This window comes from Osmerus eperlanus, chromosome 15 (genome assembly GCF_963692335.1).
Source record: "Osmerus eperlanus chromosome 15, fOsmEpe2.1, whole genome shotgun sequence".
Taxonomy (NCBI): domain Eukaryota; kingdom Metazoa; phylum Chordata; class Actinopteri; order Osmeriformes; family Osmeridae; genus Osmerus; species Osmerus eperlanus.
In genome coordinates this window covers 4,789,663-4,807,322 of record NC_085032.1, presented here as the reverse complement: position 1 = coordinate 4,807,322, position 17,660 = coordinate 4,789,663, and the positions used below count along the sequence as shown (strand labels likewise).

At 42.6% G+C, this 17,660-nt stretch overlaps 1 protein-coding gene across 1 annotated transcript in view; it reads left to right on the top strand.

The window, feature by feature from the left end:
- Nucleotides 1-946: 946 nt before the first annotated feature.
- cpb1 (carboxypeptidase B1 (tissue)) overlaps nt 947-17,660 on the top strand; it is a 490,881-nt gene continuing 474,167 nt past the window's right edge. Inside the window, exon 1 of the mRNA XM_062479042.1 lies at nt 947-952. The gene's annotated coding sequence lies outside the window, so the exon portion shown is untranslated. The remainder of the gene's footprint in view (nt 953-17,660) is intronic.

Below are 17,660 nucleotides of genomic sequence, written 5' to 3'. Positions count from 1 at the left end.
ACTCAACTAGACATGAGGAGTATGCAAAATACCAGGGAGATGAGAGAGAGGACCGGGTCGCCAATCTTAAAAAATGTCTACTGAAGCAACAAGATTTTTTCAAGAAGGCAAGAAAAGAGAGTGATGAGGCAGTCGAAGCTAGCTACGTGGTGAGTGAGATGATTGCTAAGGCGGGAAAGCCATTCAAAGAAGGCGAGTTCATCAAAAAGTGCATGTTACAGGCTGCAAGTATAGTCTGTCCGGAAAACGTTTGACGTCTGACGTTTGACAATGTGATGTCTGTTGTTGTGAAATGCATCAACCATATCAGATCCAGGGGCTTAAAGCATCGGCAGTTCCGCGCCTTTTTGGAGGAAATAGTCAGCATATGAGGATGTGCTCTACTTCACCGAGGTACGTTGGCTCAGCAGGGGAAACGTCTTGAAGAGGTTTTTTGAGTTGAGAGCAGAAGTGAAAGCCTTCATGGAGAAGAATGGGATGGGTGTTCCTGTGCTAAGTGATCCCAAATGGCTCATGGGCTTAGCTTTTCTTGTTGACATCACACAGGAGCTGAATGTACTGAACAAGAAGTTACAAGGCCAGGGGCAGCTTGTCAGTGCTGCCTACGACAACATCAGAGCATTCTCCACAAAACTTGTGCTATGGAAAGCCCAGCTCTCTCAGACAAACCTCTGCCATTTCCCAGCATGCAAGGCACTCATGGATGTGGGCACACCATTCAGTGGTGAGAAGTATGCTGATGCCATTGTAAAGCTACAGGAGGAATTTGATCACAGGTTTGCAGACTTCAAGACACACAGAGCCACTTTTCAAATTTTTGCGGACCCCTTCTCCTTCAATGTGCAAGATGCTTCTCCTGTGCTTCAAATGGAGCTCATTGACCTGCAGTGCAATTCTGAACTCAAAGCCAAGTTCAGGGAGGTGAGTGGAAAAGCAGACAAGCTTGGACAATTTTTTAGAGAATTGCCCCCCACCTTCCCTGAGCTTTCCAGGATGTTCAAGCGGACCATGTACCTTTTTGGGAGCACATATCTGTGTGAAAAGCTCTTCTCCACCATGAACTTTAATAAGTCAAAGTACAGGTCCAAACTTGAGCATCTTCAAGCCATACTGAGGGTCTCAACGGCTTCCTCCCTCAAGCCAAATGTGGCACAACTGTGTGAGAGGAAGCGCTGCCAGGTCTCTGGCAGCAAGGAGTAGGCAAGAGAAGCCATGTTCTGAAGAATCGTTCATGTTCTGAACTGTAATTAAACTAAAGATTGGATCAGTTGTACTTTTTTTTGAATACTTGAAACCCTTTTTTTGTGAAATATTGGATGCGGCCCAGCCTCACCCAGACTCTACCTCCAGCGGCCCCCAGGTAAGTTGAGTTTGAGACCCCTGGGCTAGGGCTTCTTTGGGCTGGTTCCATCCTAAACCCCGGTTCTTATGCCACACAAGGAACATTGGTGTCTATTCCAGCGTTGTATGCTCTCTTGGAGTTTACCATACCAAAGCCTTGTATTATGAATCTTTGTACCAAATAAAGTATAGTGATTTTTGCTACTTCTGTGTGTTCATCTGAGTTGTTGGGGATTACACCGAGGGCCCAGTGTTGTGGTAGAGAAGGTTGTTTGTAATTTACATCTCAAAGCCTTACCTCTCTGCGCGACACACGTATAATACTACAGTACCAATAGTATTGATTTTCGTAAAGTTCACATGTGCTTCTTGATCGGACTTGTACCACATTCTGACAGTTTTCTGCAATGCCTTAGCTCCAGCTCACAAACTCGCGACTGGTTGTCGCAAGGTATGACGTGTACAGCTAGTTGCAAGCGTGCATGTGTCTCGGACATAGTTAATAGGTGCGTTCGACACATAGAGTTAATATAACTAGAGGAAGCAACTTTTGTCTTCCAAGATGGCGTCCCCATTCATTTCTATGAAAAGTGCTCAGTGGCGCAGTGAGGCAAGCGAGAGCACGAAACTGGACCGCGCCATCTTTCCACTTCTGACTTCCGGTCTAGCTTTAAACAGTGGCTCTTTTTTTCCCTAGCTCCGAGACCTCGTGCACGCTTGCAACTAGCTGTACACGTCATACTTTGCGACAACCAGTCGCGAGCATAGATTTATATGGTTGCGAGCGTGTGAGCTAAAGGCATTGCAGTGGCAGAATGGGGTACAAGTCCGATAAGAATCAGACATGATGCAAACTTTACGTAAATGTATGCTGTCACTGTATAGTATTCCTTTCACTTGTTTTTTTAGAAATGGGCTATAGGGCTAAATATAGGGCTATTCTAGATGGAACTCATCACATGTTTTTTTTTTTTCTTCGTGATTTGAGTATGATTTCCAACGCATTGTATCGGATTAAATAAACTGTTAACATGAACACTTAGCTCCGTCGTTGTTCTCGTCAGGCAAAGAAAGCTTAATAGTTATTTTTGTAACAGAAATCTTACATAATGCAGACTTGCCATAGCTTACTCTCAACTTTATATTCAAACGAAATGCCACGAAAATCACACTGCCTTCAATTTAACATCAGTGTAGAAATGTGGCTTGTGTTTTATATGTTCAACCTACAAAACCAATTGGTTTTGTAGGGTTAACCCTAACCCAAACTCCTATTAACCCTTGTGTTATCTTCGGGTCATTCTGACCCATCAGTCATTGTGACCCACCGTCGTATTGCGACAAATTTACCTCATACAAAAACAAAGTGAAGCATTTTCTTTTAACTGTCGGGCTGTCTCAGACCCCCCACATTGGAATGGTTAAAAGAAAATTATTTGTATTTGTTTTTGTATTGGGTAAAATTGGGTAAACACAACGATGGTTCGTTATGAACCTTTGGGTCATGTGACCCGAAGGCAGCACGAGGGTTAATGGATATAACGTGATCTAACAAGACTTGGTAATAATGTAATAAATTGAGAAGTGTGTCTAAAATATAATCTACTTTATTGAACGTGCCTTTGAAAGGGGCATATTAACAGAACTATATACAAGACGTTTCCATCAGATATAAGTGGGGGTGAAACAGTCACTGAGGACCTTCATTGTGCCACAAAAGCAGTCTGGCTTTGACACGATCAAAAAAAGAATAATGAGTGTGTTTAACAAAAGCTTCTGAAGGCAAGACTAATATTATTTAAATATATATAATTTCCTATTGTGGTTATCAGTTAAAGTACTATTAATCTTCGTCTTTGCTCCAGATAGACATGTCAACAATCTATGCTCATGCTTAACATAACATAATATTTGCCATCATGTCATGAACGTTTTTACGAAAAATCTAATCTATTATAAAATAACGTGAATAAACTATATTAACAACATTTCATGTATGTGTGACAACCATTTTCTAAACTTGCTACAACAGGGCAGGCAACTCAAGCCATGTCTTTCAGCTCCAGGTAAATCGGCTATCGGCCAATGTGAACTTTTGTGCTCGTGCCCTGTTAGTATCCACGAGCACATTTGCAGGCAACTTTTATTGACGTAAGCAAATAAATGGGGTGCTAGTTTACCCATTTCGGATTGGTTTCAAATTTAGCAAAAATTAGGAAAAATTATTTTATGAAAAAGCTAGTAGTATGAGCCAGGTTCGAGAATCGAACAAAAATTATTGGGGGAGATAGTTTTGTAAATGTTGACTGGAGTTAATAGAATAAAAACGACTGGAAGAGCCGGCAGTCTAACAAGAAATGCAATACCACCTACATCCACCGGGGCCGTTGCTTCAAGCCGAGGGGTGAGGGGTGGGGGCTTGGTCTCGGAGCTAGGAAAAAAGCGAGCCACTGTTTAACGCTAGACCGGAAGAGCCGGAACTGGAAAGATGGCGCGGTCCGGTTTCGCGCTCTCGCTTGCCTCACTGCGCCACTGAGCACTTTTCATAGAAATGAATGGGGACGCCATCTTGGAAGACAAAAGTAGCTGCCTCTAGTAATATAACTCTATGGGAAAGGCTAGTAATATAACTCTATGGGAAAGACTCTCCTTAACCCTTGTGCTGCCTTCGGGTCACATGACCCAAAGGTTCACAACGAACCATCGTTGTGTTTACCCAATCTCACCCAATACAAAAACAAATAAAAATAATTTTCTTTTAACCATTGCAATGTGGGGGGTCTGAGACAGCCCGACAGTTAAAAGAAAATGCTTCACTTTGTTTTTGTATGAGGTAAATTTGTCGCAATACGACAGTGGGTCACAATGACTGATGGGTCAGAATGACCCGAAGATAACACAAGGGTTAAACAGGCCCTGGCTCATACCACTAGCCCGGCTCTGCCCTCCTACGTACTTCCGTTCAATTTTCATTTTGCTTCTGTACTAGGTTTGGGATTTCGGTCTATTAGTCGGTTTTTGGAAACAACATTTTTGTAGGTCCAATCAGCGAACAGAGGGAGTGGCTGAGAACGATGACGTTGATGTCGTGCGCTAGTTTGACTTGTAGTTCAGTAATGGAGGCGGAGAAAATGCGAGGGAAGCTATTCGGTCCGTTGTGGCAACACTGCCGAATATCCAGAGCAAGAACAATCCTTGCTGAGTTTTGTTTGTGGCCATGATGTTGTGGCCCTCCTCCCCACGGGGTTCGGGAAAAGTTTGAGTTTCAGCTACCGCGGCTAGCTCCGTTACAGTAGTGGTGAAGGAGTTGGCTAAGGCGAACGCTAGAGATTGGTTATGGCAGATCAGAGTGGCTCTGGGCAGATCCAATAGTTTTAAACTTCAACAGAGTACCAGCCTTCAAGGAAGTTAACGCTTGTCGATGGAGCGATCCCAGACTCGCTGTACAAATGAAATGTACGAGAGTCTGGTTAGGACCAGGCTACCATACCACACCCCTTTAAAGAAAACACATCCTTGACACATACTGTGAATGAGTCAATTGTGATTCAATGTTTTGTTCCACGTCAACAGTAAACCAGTGATTTAACCCTTGTGTTATCTTCAGGTCATTCTGACCCATCAGTCATTGTGACCCAACGTCATATTGCAACAAATTTACCTCATACAAAAACAAAGTGAAGCATTTTCTTTTAACCGTTGGGCTGTCTCAGACCCCCCACATTGCAAAGGTTAAAAGAAAATTATGTTTATTTGTTTTGGGTAAAATTGGGTAAACGCAATGATGGTTCGTTATGAACCTTTGGGTCATGTGACCCGAAGGCAGCACAAGGGTTAAGACTGTCAAATAGTAGTGCTGGTTTCATATTATGACTGCATCACATTTATGAAAATTGTGTTTCCCTTGTGCATCCCATTGATCATTCTATACCAGATTAGCATGTGTGAAGTGATGATGAATTGGAATATGTGAGGCAACGTATTGATAAACAATGAGGCTTCCCCTGAAGATCTGAAGCCATTGATTGTGTTTTTTTTGTTTTTAATACTCCAATGTTATGACCACCCAGGGGCAGGATAGATAAATTATCCATGTGAGAGAAAGTGAACAAATAGAAACAATGGATTCCTCCCTTTTTAATTTTCAGTTGTGAAAATTATTCAAAGTCACAGCGACCTTTTACAGTCAGCATCTGTAGGGGTGGGGGGTTAGAATATTTATGTTCCATGAGGCAGGCTGTATGCCAGAGCACTGGCCGCTGTTTTTCTATCATTAAACAAGAGTTATGTCGTGCGTCCCATTTAATCATGGACCTTTTAAGGGTCCAGGCTTTTTTTTTTTTTACTGCCCCCGAGTCACCATGTGGGGCCCGTGTTTGACATTACAACTTCAGCCACATTTAAAGGTAACATCGCTAGCTACTTAACCATTGCAAAAAAGAATAGCTAATGATCCAGGACCAGGGTTATATTTAACCTTGCGCCAGCAGTGATAAAAATTCAGTCGAGAGAGAGGTGACTGCATCTGTTTAGACCTGATAGCCTGAAATCATTATGTTACATGTTGTATTTACATGAATTTAGTTGCATGGATTACATGGGATGAAGTCACATAGTGGAAAATGCAGGGCTGTGAGGCCAAATCCTTGTGTTTCATGGTTGGCTAGTCCATTGTCTGTTCTGCAGTGCCTTCATTATTATATAGAGAGGAGTGTGGAGCTTATACCTGTTTAACACCTCATCATCTCTGTCTGAGAAAAGATGGAGCCTTGAGAGAAGAAAGACAGAGAGACAAGAGATGTAGAGTGAATAGGGAGAGAGAGAGAGACAAGAGATGTAGAGTGAATAGGGAGAGAGAGAGCATTTGAGAGAGAGCATTTTTGCATTTGCAGCATACAAAATGAGCTCCTAGAACATTCATCAAAAATTGTTATTTTTGGATTTAGTACAATGACAAGTTTACTATTAAGTTAATCTTCAGCAAAATCCTGCAAAGGTGAGCAACTTGGCTGAAATATTGGATATACCAGTCAACCACAATATCCAATTTAAAAAAGGAGGACTAAATATTGCTGAGGAACATACAGTAACCCACTGCCGAATAACCTGGACAAGGAACAATCAAAGAAATAGGATTAACCAAGGACAAAGAAATCATACAGATAGAAGAACAGAGGACAAGACTGCCAAGGCCTATAGATCAAATAAAAGTGATTTGGGTAAGCGAATAATAAACACCTCTAGCAAAGCTAGCAAGTTAGGTAGCAATCTAGTTATCAAGCAAACAGAAGAACCTTGCAGTTTCTCAAATCCTGACAGTTGAGGCATCTTTCAAATTCGGACAGTTAAAAATGGATACATTTCTACAGCAGCCCAGTGGGCGGAGCTTGGGTAACCTAGCAATAAAATATCCTGATGACATCACAAGTGAAACTGGAAAAAAGAAGTACAGAAGCAGGCTATTGAGAGAGGCACCAGAGACCCTGAGAGCTGACTACCAACAGCTGAAGGACAGAGAGGTCAAAGCAGACCTACTATTCTATACACAGCAACCTGAGGCCTGGCATGCCACTGTCCATGCAGAGTACACAAACCTCAAGATGGGAGGGAACAAATCGATCAGGCAGCTATATACAAATACTGAGCCCAAATTTAATATGAACTTTTACAACAATGGCACTATAATGATTCAAGGATCTCAGACTAAACTTCTAGAGTTTGAAAGAGAATTTCCCAGACTGAAAGCCCTTGCCGAAAAAATAAAGACCAATATGCCGATTGAAATAATATCCAACCAATCTGACACTGTTCCAAGTAACACTTCTGCCCCGTCCAGAGCAACTACAGCATCCACTACCCCCCCTCCAGCACCCACTACCCCCCCCCAGCAATCAGAATCTCCCCCCAGCACCCAATCCCTTCCTCCAGCACCCAGTACCCCTGGCAGGACCCACACACCCAGGGCATCAGCATCAGTATCTCTTCAACGCATCCAGGACTGTATATCCTTTCTAGAAATGGAAATCATAGAATCTAAAGAAAAAAGACAGTCAGAGAAGGATGCAGTCCACCAGCTGAGAGCTGAAATGGGTCTATTGAAAGAGGAGACCAGTGCTGCTATTGCACAACTAGGAGAAACCGTGAGGAAGCTCACACAGGACAATGAAAGCCTCAGAGAAGAGTTGCGCAAAATGAGTGACACAAACCTCAACACCAGAGAACAGCAGAACAACCCACCCCTCAACCAGACCACTAACACTGGCTCCCAGACTGAGACCAGCAAACAGGCAGAGACCCAGAACAACAGGACAGACCCCAGACCCCCCCCTCTACCTCCACACACACCCGTCCCCCTGCCCCCCACACAGCCAGCAAAGGAGCAGAGAATTGAGCCCCTCCCTCTGCCCCCACAGCCCTCAGAGGAGCAGAGCACCCCACCATGCCAAGAGCCACCTAAGACTGCCATCCTCATGGACTCCAATGGCAAATTCCTTCATCATAGGAAATTGTTCCCCAGACACAGAGTTGGTATGTTCTGGTGCCCTCACACTGACAGCGCACTGAAGATGCTCTGCCACGCCCACCTAGGTCAGCCTGACAACATTATTATACACACCGGCACCAATGACCTGCCCTACAAGAGAGAGGGCGTCTCAGAGGCCCTAACGGAGGTGGCTAAGAAAGCCTGCAAAGAATTTCCAAAAGCCAAGATCACCATCTCCACCCTTCTGCCACGAACAGACTTCCCCCGTGACGTCATCAATGGGATCAACAACAGGATCACCACAGCCTGCGGCACCCTGACCAATGTAACCATTGCCCACCACCCCACTATAACAACTGAACACTTGTATGACAGAGTGCACCTAGATCGGAGCAACGTCTGGAGGTTGGCGGAAGACCTGAGAGGAGCCACACCCTGCGGAGGAGATGTTCCAGCTCTGCCAACACATCGCGCACCCCACCAGCCAGGAGGGAGGAAAGCCCAGCACGACAGATACCCAAACTCCGGGTCTCAGCCTTCTGGACCTCCACGCACTATTTCCCAGCCAACTAGACCCCGACCCGGTGGATCCCAACCATATAAACCTCCACCTAGAGGCACCCAGCCCAGCGGAGAACAGCCACGCTCTGGTGTCAGGCCCCGTTGCAGCACGCCTGGCTCAGCACCCTACACAGGAGCACAACACAACACAGCACAAGCCCTGCCTCCCCCTGAGAGGAAGCAAACCTACGCACAGGTAGTGTCAGGACACCCAGACATTGGAGAAGTGAGACAGCTACTACACCTTATCTGCAAAATAATTGGTTAATAAAAAACAAAACAATATGCATATATATATATAATATACTGACGCACCAACATACTCACCTGTACACTAAAACTCACACACACTAGTACACACACACACACACACACACACACAAACATACATACGCACACACACACACACACACACCCCATTAGTATATGTATAAACAAGATATTAAAAGGGTGTAAAAACGTTATATTTATAATTGTTATTATTAAAGAGGAAAATATAGTGAGTGTGTATATATATATATATTAATTTTAATAAGGGTATTCCTCACTGCCTGATCTCAATTTAATTGAATTGTTTACCTGTCATTGTACGTATCTAATATAATAATTTCTTTTTTTGTATAACAAATGATTGAAAGTAAATCTCTCACGATTAGCTCATGGAACATCCAAGGTTTATACTCTTCTGTCTATGGAGCAAAGAGTTCAAACCAAGAGTTTCTCTCATGTATAGATGGCCATGACATTGTCATACTTTTAGAAACATGGTGTCGGCAGGACACAGACTCTCACTGTCCCCCAGGATACACAGAAATCCTACTACCATCCCTCAAACAGAAAAGTACCAAACGTGGCAGAGACTCTGGCGGGGTTATTGTATGGTACAAAAGCGAGTTATCAAACCAATTAAAACAAATTAAAAAAGCACCAACACATATCTGGCTTAAATTAAACAAAATCACCATCAAATGTGACAGTGATTTATATATATGTGCAGCCTACACTCCCCCTCAGGAATCACCATATTTTAATGAAAACTTTTTTGACAATCTCCAAGTAGAGATCAACCACTACCAGGCCCAGGGTAATATCTTGCTGATTGGAGACCTGAATGCCAGAACAGGATGTGAGCCTGACATGGTTGATGCTGCTTGTAAGAATCACATCTTTAGACAACCCTCACTGTACCATACCTACACGATCTCCCAGAGAAACAACCCTGATCGTATTGTAAACAAAACGGGCAAAGAATTAGTGCATCTCTGTCGCTCCCTAGGCCTGTACATGCTCAATGGTAGGACCAGAGGGGACTCTTTAGGAAGGTTCACATACTGTTCAACTCTTGGAACTAGTGTAGTCGACTACGCTATCACTGACGTGGACCCCTCCTCCATCAGCGCATTCACTGTCAGACCTCAGACACCACTAACAGACCACTGTCAGATAAATGTCTATCTGAAAACAAATGGACAAAAAAATAACAAACAACCTGAGCCCTGCAAAATGTTTGAACTACAAACATCATACAAATGGGCTCCTGACAGTGATGACACTTTTAAAAATATATTAACTTCTCCTAAAATTACCAACCTAATTCATGATTTTCTCTCTGCAAAATTCCAAACAAATCAATCTGAAATAAATAGGGCAGTAACAGAAATTATTAAAATCTTTCACAAATCCGCCAATAAAGCAGGTCTTACTAAAAAGAGTTATAAGACAAAACAGAAGCCCAAAGGTGATGAGTGGTTTGATGAAGACTGTAAAAACATCAGAAAAAAATTAAGAAATCTGTCTAATCAAAAACACCATCAACCTCAAAACACAGACCTGCGTCAGAATTATGCCGAAACACTGAGAGAATACAAACGAACTCTAAAGCAAAAAAAAGGAAAACATTACAATCAAAAGCTAAAAGAAATTGAAGACTCAATTGACCAAAATCTATTCTGGAAAAAATGGAAGAACTTAAACAAAAATGAAAACAAACACTTAACCATTCAAAATGGTCACATTTGGAAAACACATTTTGAAAACCTGTATAAAGAAATGCCACTTAACAGTCTAAACTCTAACCAGAAACAGATACAAGATAAATTACGAATACTTGAAACAACCATCAAGAACAATCAGGACCCACTTGATTACCAAATTACAATAAAAGAACTAGAAGACAATATAAAAAAATTAAGATCAGGAAAAGCCAGCGGTCCTGACAGTATCAGGACAGAGATGCTTAAAAACAGCACTCCTGAGCTGCAGCAGGCCCTGCTTAAGCTGTTCAACCTGGTCCTTGAAGCGGGCTGCTTCCCTGAAATATGGAGTCAAGGGTTTATTTCCCCAATATTCAAGAGTGGAGACAAATTAGACCCAAATAACTACCGAGGCATCTGTGTGAGCAGTAACATGGGGAAGGTCTTCTGCAGCATTATCAATGCCCGAATGCTGGCCTTCCTTACGGAACACAATGTCTTGAGTAAAGCACAAATTGGCTTCCTACCAAATCACCGCACTACTGATCATGTTTACACCCTACACACCCTAATAGATCAACACATATACCAAAACAAACAAAAAAAGATTTTTGCATGCTTTATTGACTTTAAGAAAGCTTTTGATTCAATCTGGCAAGAAGGATTATACTATAAAATTCTCCAAAGTGGTATAGGAGGTAAAGTTTATGACATAATCAAATCAATCTATGTCAAAAATAAGTGCGGGATAAAAATTAACAATAAAAGAACGGACTTCTTCACTCAAGGACAAGGTGTTCGCCAGGGATGCAACTTATCTCCAACGCTCTTCAATATCTACATTGATGAGCTAGCAGTATTGTTGGAACAATCTACAGCCCCTGGCCTCAACCTGAATAAAAGGGAGGTAAAATTCCTACTCTATGCGGATGACCTGGTGCTGTTGTCACCCACAGAGCAGGGCTTACAGCAACATCTGGATCTGCTAGAGCAATACTGTCAGAACTGGGCCCTGACAGTAAACTTTAAAAAGTCTCAAATAATGATCTTCCAGAAAAAGCCCAGATCTCAGGAAAACAAACATATATTCACTCTAGGAAACACCACACTAGAGCACACCCTGTCCTATAACTACCTGGGGATCAAAATGCCTCTGGAAACTTTGGACTGGCAGTGAATGCGCTGAAGGAGAAAGCCTCTAGAGCCTTTTTTGCAATTAGAAAAAAATTCCATAAAATAGACATACCAATTAGAATCTGGACTAAAATATTTGATAGCGTAATAGCACCAATAGCTCTATATGGCAGTGAGGTATGGGGTCCACTCAGTCAGCATGACTACACTAGATGGGACAAACATCCAATAGAGGCCCTGCATGCTGAATTCTGTCGAATTATATTGAATATACAAAGGAAAACACCCACCAATGCATGCAGAGCAGAATTAGGCCGATATCCATTAATTATAAACATCAAAAAAAGATCACTAAAATTCTGGATACATCTCAAATTAAGTCCCCAAGATACTCTGCAATTTGAAGCACTGAAAACCGAAGAATTGAACCCCCAAAAGAGTCCTTTCAGTCAGCTGGTCATGAGACTAATTAACCAACCAACACCTAACATTGCCCCACCTCAGACCAGCACTGCTTCACAATCACCAATCAGAGTAAACCAAATTGTCCAACAAACCAAAAAGGCCTATCTGGAACATAGGAACAACCAAACCAAAAAACAAAACAAACTAAGTTGCTATCGGGCCCTAAACAGAAACTATGAATTGGCTAAATATCTTTATACTGTAAAAGACGTAAAACAGAGACAGATCCTGACCAAATACAGGATCAGTGACCACAGTCTGGCCATTGAAAAAGGCAGACATAAGAAAACCTGGTTACCAGAAGAGTCCAGAGTGTGTGGCCACTGTACTACAGGTGAGGTAGAGACAGAGATGCACTTTTTACTACACTGCCAACGGTACAGACATACCAGACAGCATTTCTTTGATAAATTTGAATCCCTTGTACCATCATTCACCACACTGTCTGATAATGAAAAGCTAAAAGTGCTCTTAGGGGAGGGACACACAGCCCCCCTATCTGGACGATTTCTAAAAGAGTGCCATGAAATCAGGGAAAACCTGAATGTAATGTGACCAGCCTTGAAATCCTATTTGTAATATGTGTTGTCCATCTCAATGTAGCTATTTACTTAGGTTGTTTTTGTTTCGATTTGTTGTTTTCTGCTCTCGACACTTTGTTGTTACCACATGTTCTGGACGATACAGACTGTTGTTCCTTATGTTGTGTTTGAATATTGTTGTTGATGTATGGTTGTCTGTTATTGTGCGTCTTGCTTTGGCAATACGGTTGAAATGAGAGAGAGAGAGAGAGAGAGAGAGAGAGAGAGGCTTGGCAAGGTTGATCACATCTGTGAAATTAGAAATACTTTAGGCTTAAATGGCCACAAAGTGGGTTTGGCTTTGTAATTATGTGCCACCTTTCCCTTTTTCTCCTCCTCTACAGACTATTCTCTCCCACATAGCTGCACTGCAATCACAAGCATTATGCTGCATACATACTGCCTTAAATTGTCGAAGTCAAATTGAATTTTTGGTCAAATCGTGTATCAGTGTGCAGTCTACCAAACTCTATTTCATGCTCAGTTGGACCCAAAGGGGGATTCATGGAATCCTGTATGATATATCTTGAACGTAAATGAGGTCAGGTTGTGCTGCACAAAACAGTGGGGTTCATAATGGCAGTTATCTGGTCTTATCTGGCTCTCTCATTGGTCCACTGGCTATATGATGTTACTTTGTGATGCACTGCAGAGCAGTAAAAATGACCTTCAACAGTAAGACTTCCCTGGAATTTGAAAACTGCCACAGCTCAGTATTTTTTCAGTCATATCAGTGGTTGGTGGCTTTGCTGTCTTTATATCTGAGGAAGGAGTCTACTAAGTATATTCCATGACTTCCATGTTCTTACTGATATGACTTTCCCATTCAAGGTTAAGACCCAGACGGAAGGCTGAACACCCAATTTAGAGATGGGGATGGAATAGAGAATGCACATGTCCTGGCTCAGGGCCTGTTTGTGTGGTGTGTGTGTGGGGACAATGACCCATCACGCCAAGTGTGCGGTAGACAGGGGAAAGGGCAAGACTGTGATAGTGCCTCTGCTAGGGCCACATGGGTTTAGGGATAAAGACTGGCTTTGCGGAACTCTGCCGCTAACAGTACAGCCGAGCTTATGGTATGAAAAGTATCATTTTCAGGGTTTTGCTGTGAAATCTTCATTTTAGCTAACTCACATCAAACAGGCACTGTGGACATGGGGTGGGGGGGGTGATGCTCTCCACAAAATGGCAGCTCTGAACCATGTCATTTCCTGTCTCTGAATGATTGTAGTTCCAATTCATGTATGTAAAGTGCTTTGAGAGGTTCCATGTGTAGTCAGGTCAACAATGTATCTTCCCAATAGAAAACATGGTCTTTTGAAATCCATTTAGCACCAGAGAACATTTGACTCCTTTATCACTCAGTGTGTACTGCAGTTCAATTTCTCCCAGTTTTCTTCAAAAGCATAAGGAAAATGTTAATATTTTTACCCTGGGAATGAATTGAAAAATCTGTCAGAGACAGCTGTGTGCGTGAGATTCAAAGAGAGAGGCACTACCGGAGGATATTATTGAACATTTACCAATTAGAATTCTCCCAGCTCCTCATAAAGGCCTTAGCGGCGCATTAGTTGAGTGATGCTCGATATGGGAAAAGAAAAGAAATGACTTTTATGTGATTTCATAGTGTGTTAGCGTACATGGCAGCTTTTGCTTAGTGATTAGGGAGCCTGGAAATATTTAGGAAGCCACTGCTAAATATACTGCCCTAGAGACGTTCTCATACCAAACCTAACCAAGTGTGAAATAGCTTTGGCTAAGTAAAGGGGACAACCATTAATATTGATAAAAAAAAGGGGCTAGGTGCTCTCAAGGTGGAATGTGAGTTCTTGCTAAGAAAATGATTTATGTCACCTTCAGCAGAGGTTAAATAAAAACATTTATTAGGACGCTCAGAGATGGCACACACCACACTCACAGGTACGCACGTGAATGCACCTACAGTATGCTCACACACACACACGCATGCCTAACCAATCCCCCACCTCTCACACGCATGCACACACACATCGATATAGCCTTTTAAGAGTCTATAATTTGTCTCCAAAGCTAGCATCTTAATGCTGTCAGTTGTATGACCACAACATTTCCCGACTGATCAATTTCCGACTAGCCTTCCTAAAGAGCTTTGATGAAACTTTTATTGCATCCAGTGTTCCATCCACTGCACCAGCCTACATCCCAGGGAGAAAACCTTTCACGATTCACCAAATGCTACTGCTCATTTCAAACATGATCTATCTTTTCAATTACAATTTCGAAAGGACTGATATATTATTCCAAGTTGTTTTAACGGTTGTCAGAGTTTGGATGAAGATAAGTTTCTTTGGACCAGAGAGTAAACTAAATGTCTGTTTAACTGAAGACTAAATTAACTTTCAGTCTTCACACAACTAATGCTGACACTTTGACCCGTGTCAACTTTTTGAACCATGCTGAGGTCACGAACCCACAGTGTTGATGACATGATCATACATTCTTGAAAACTGGTTCTAACAATTTAGGAAGGGTGTTTTCAAACGTGTCGCTGCTTACAGTATATATATAGATATAACAATTTAAAAAATCTGGCAGATGTGTATTTGTTCCTTAGCTGCTGCTTAGCTAAACATCTACAGTCCTATAGTATATCTTTGTAATTTATCAGGCTGAACAATAGAGCAAGACTCCATAATCAGTCACTTGGATTCATCAATAGGCACTCGGATTCAGCTGAATTGTATAGTATTGTACTGTATTTCACACACCCCTCCCACCCTCTGAATCATCAGTTTGAAAGGCCAGCACCCTCTAGCCAGCACTTCAGAATGCATTTGACCAAAAACAATGCGTTCAAACATTAAGTTGTTCCTTGTGTTGAATACTAAATACTAAGTAAATTTACTTTTTTTATTATTAATAATCCATCTAGTGCAGAAGAACAGGTTTCAGTGAATGTATAGTATGTACTGCACCTGTGCTCTTTTTCATGGAAGGTGAAGCCAAAGAAAAATATTGATCAAGGATTTGACAATAAAGTTTCATTCTATAGATCAAAGTGTCAACAAAGATATTGTGTCACATATTCAATGCTCCAAAAAGTATGTATTGGACTGGAAGGGTGCATCTATATCCCATTACAGGAAGACACTTGTGATGTCTATAATGGCTGGTGGTGTTGCAGAGGTGGTTTTGGGTCCACTAATTGCATTAATTGTATCTGACCATTTTTTATATTCATTATTTTAAAGTACAACCAATGTAGTCACTCAAAAATATTACAGCCAATGATGTTATTACGTTTTTTTTCAAGAATTTAACTCTAAACTACAAGTTTAGCTTAGTGACAGTCTACCTTACATGCAGCTGCAGTACAATGAATCGAAAACACGTACCATCTCTGCGTGGCAAAGGAGGGAAATCAAAACACGAGAGTCTCGTTGTGTTTATGAGCATAGGGCAAATAACACGAGTTTCCTTATCAGAATGAGAAGGATTGTTGTTGTGTCATTTGAGGAGTAATGCCCCCTAGTGGATGAAGATAAATACAAACAGCCCTGTGTGACATAGTCAGAGTTCAGCACAGTACACCTACAGCAGGCAATCTAGCAAACTAGGTTGCTTTGACTGGTAACCATCCACATCAAACTTGTATATGTTTACCGAATGGAATTTAATGTGCCGCCAGATGGTTGTTGGGATAGAAAGTCTACAAATGTAGGTTTAGTGGGAACTCAAGTTCGAAAGTATGTGTGTGTTGGGAGGGAGGAAGGTGATTTGAAGTAGCAGAAAACCGGTGTGAATGGGTGTAAGCGCCAGCCAGGAATGCTGGGGCAGATAACAGGCCACATCAGTCACTCTACGGTGCTTCACTGCAAATCCTGCAGGAAAGGGCACTTGTAGACTTCCATCCAAAATGTCCAGCACTCCTTCTACAGACCTTCAGCATCTCCCATGCCTTTAGAAGTGGTGCTGTCATCCCCCTGCTGTCATCCCCCTGCTGTCATCCCCCTGCTGTCATCCCTCTGCTGTCATCCCTCTGCTGTCATCCCTCTGCTGTCATCCCCCTGCTGTCATCCCTCTGCTGTCATCCCCCTGCTGTCATCCCTCTGCTGTCATCCCCCTGCTGTCATCCCTCTGCTGTCATCCCCCTGCTGTCATCCCCCTGCTGTCATCCCTCTGCTGTCATCCCCCTGCTGTCATCCCCCTGCTGTCATCCCCCTGCTGTCATCCCCCTGCTGTCATCCCTCTGCTGTCATTCCCCTGCTGTCATCCCTCTGCTGTCATCCCTCTGCTGTCATCCCCCTGCTGTCATCCCTCTGCTGTCATCCTACTTATGCTTTTCAAATAGTCACTCGTCCCTTAAACCTCAGATCGAATTAATCCAAATTCTTCCGTTTTGCACTGAGGTGCCACTGAGGTAATTGTCCATGTTGTGTCGTTAGCCACGCAGCACTACAGTCCTCACCCAGCTCCTTTCTCTGACCCTCTCTGTTCCTTTGTGCATCGTTATTGTACCACAGGCTTTGTGTGAGTTTGCGTCGAGGGCACATTCCGGGTTTGTCACCTTCCTAATTGGCCAAATGAACGTGCAGTACAAGACCACGGATCTGCTTTATTAGCCTAATCAGCTCCCTGGCGGATAGGGGCCGAGCATAGGATAACTTCTTGTGCCGTTAATAAGGTCCGCTGTAGGGCCTACAGTGGTGTGCCGGTGTGCTGCTGGCACAGATGTGCTGTTTTGGGACTTTGTGTCTTTAAGACGTGTGTGACTGTGTATGTTGGAGTGTGTGTGTACTGTATGTGAGAGAAAGTGTCTGTGTGAGTTGGAACGAGTGGGTGGGAGGAGAATGTTTGTGAGTGATAGAAAGAGAATGAATGAAAGAAAGAGAGAAAACAGGGTATTGTACTGACATGTATAAGGTAGAAAAAATACTGTCTGTGTGTGTTTTTGTGCATGCAGTTGTTGGTTTATAGAAAAATGTGAGCGTAATTCTGCTTTTGTGTGGGCAGTGTGTCAGGGTTGTTTGGAAATGTATTACACACTGCTGAGGATTTCTCTGTGGCAGTCTTCGTGGAGGTATTCAAGCACGCCATTGTGTGTCTATTGCTGTGAACTCTTAAGGCCCTGGACAAAAGGGC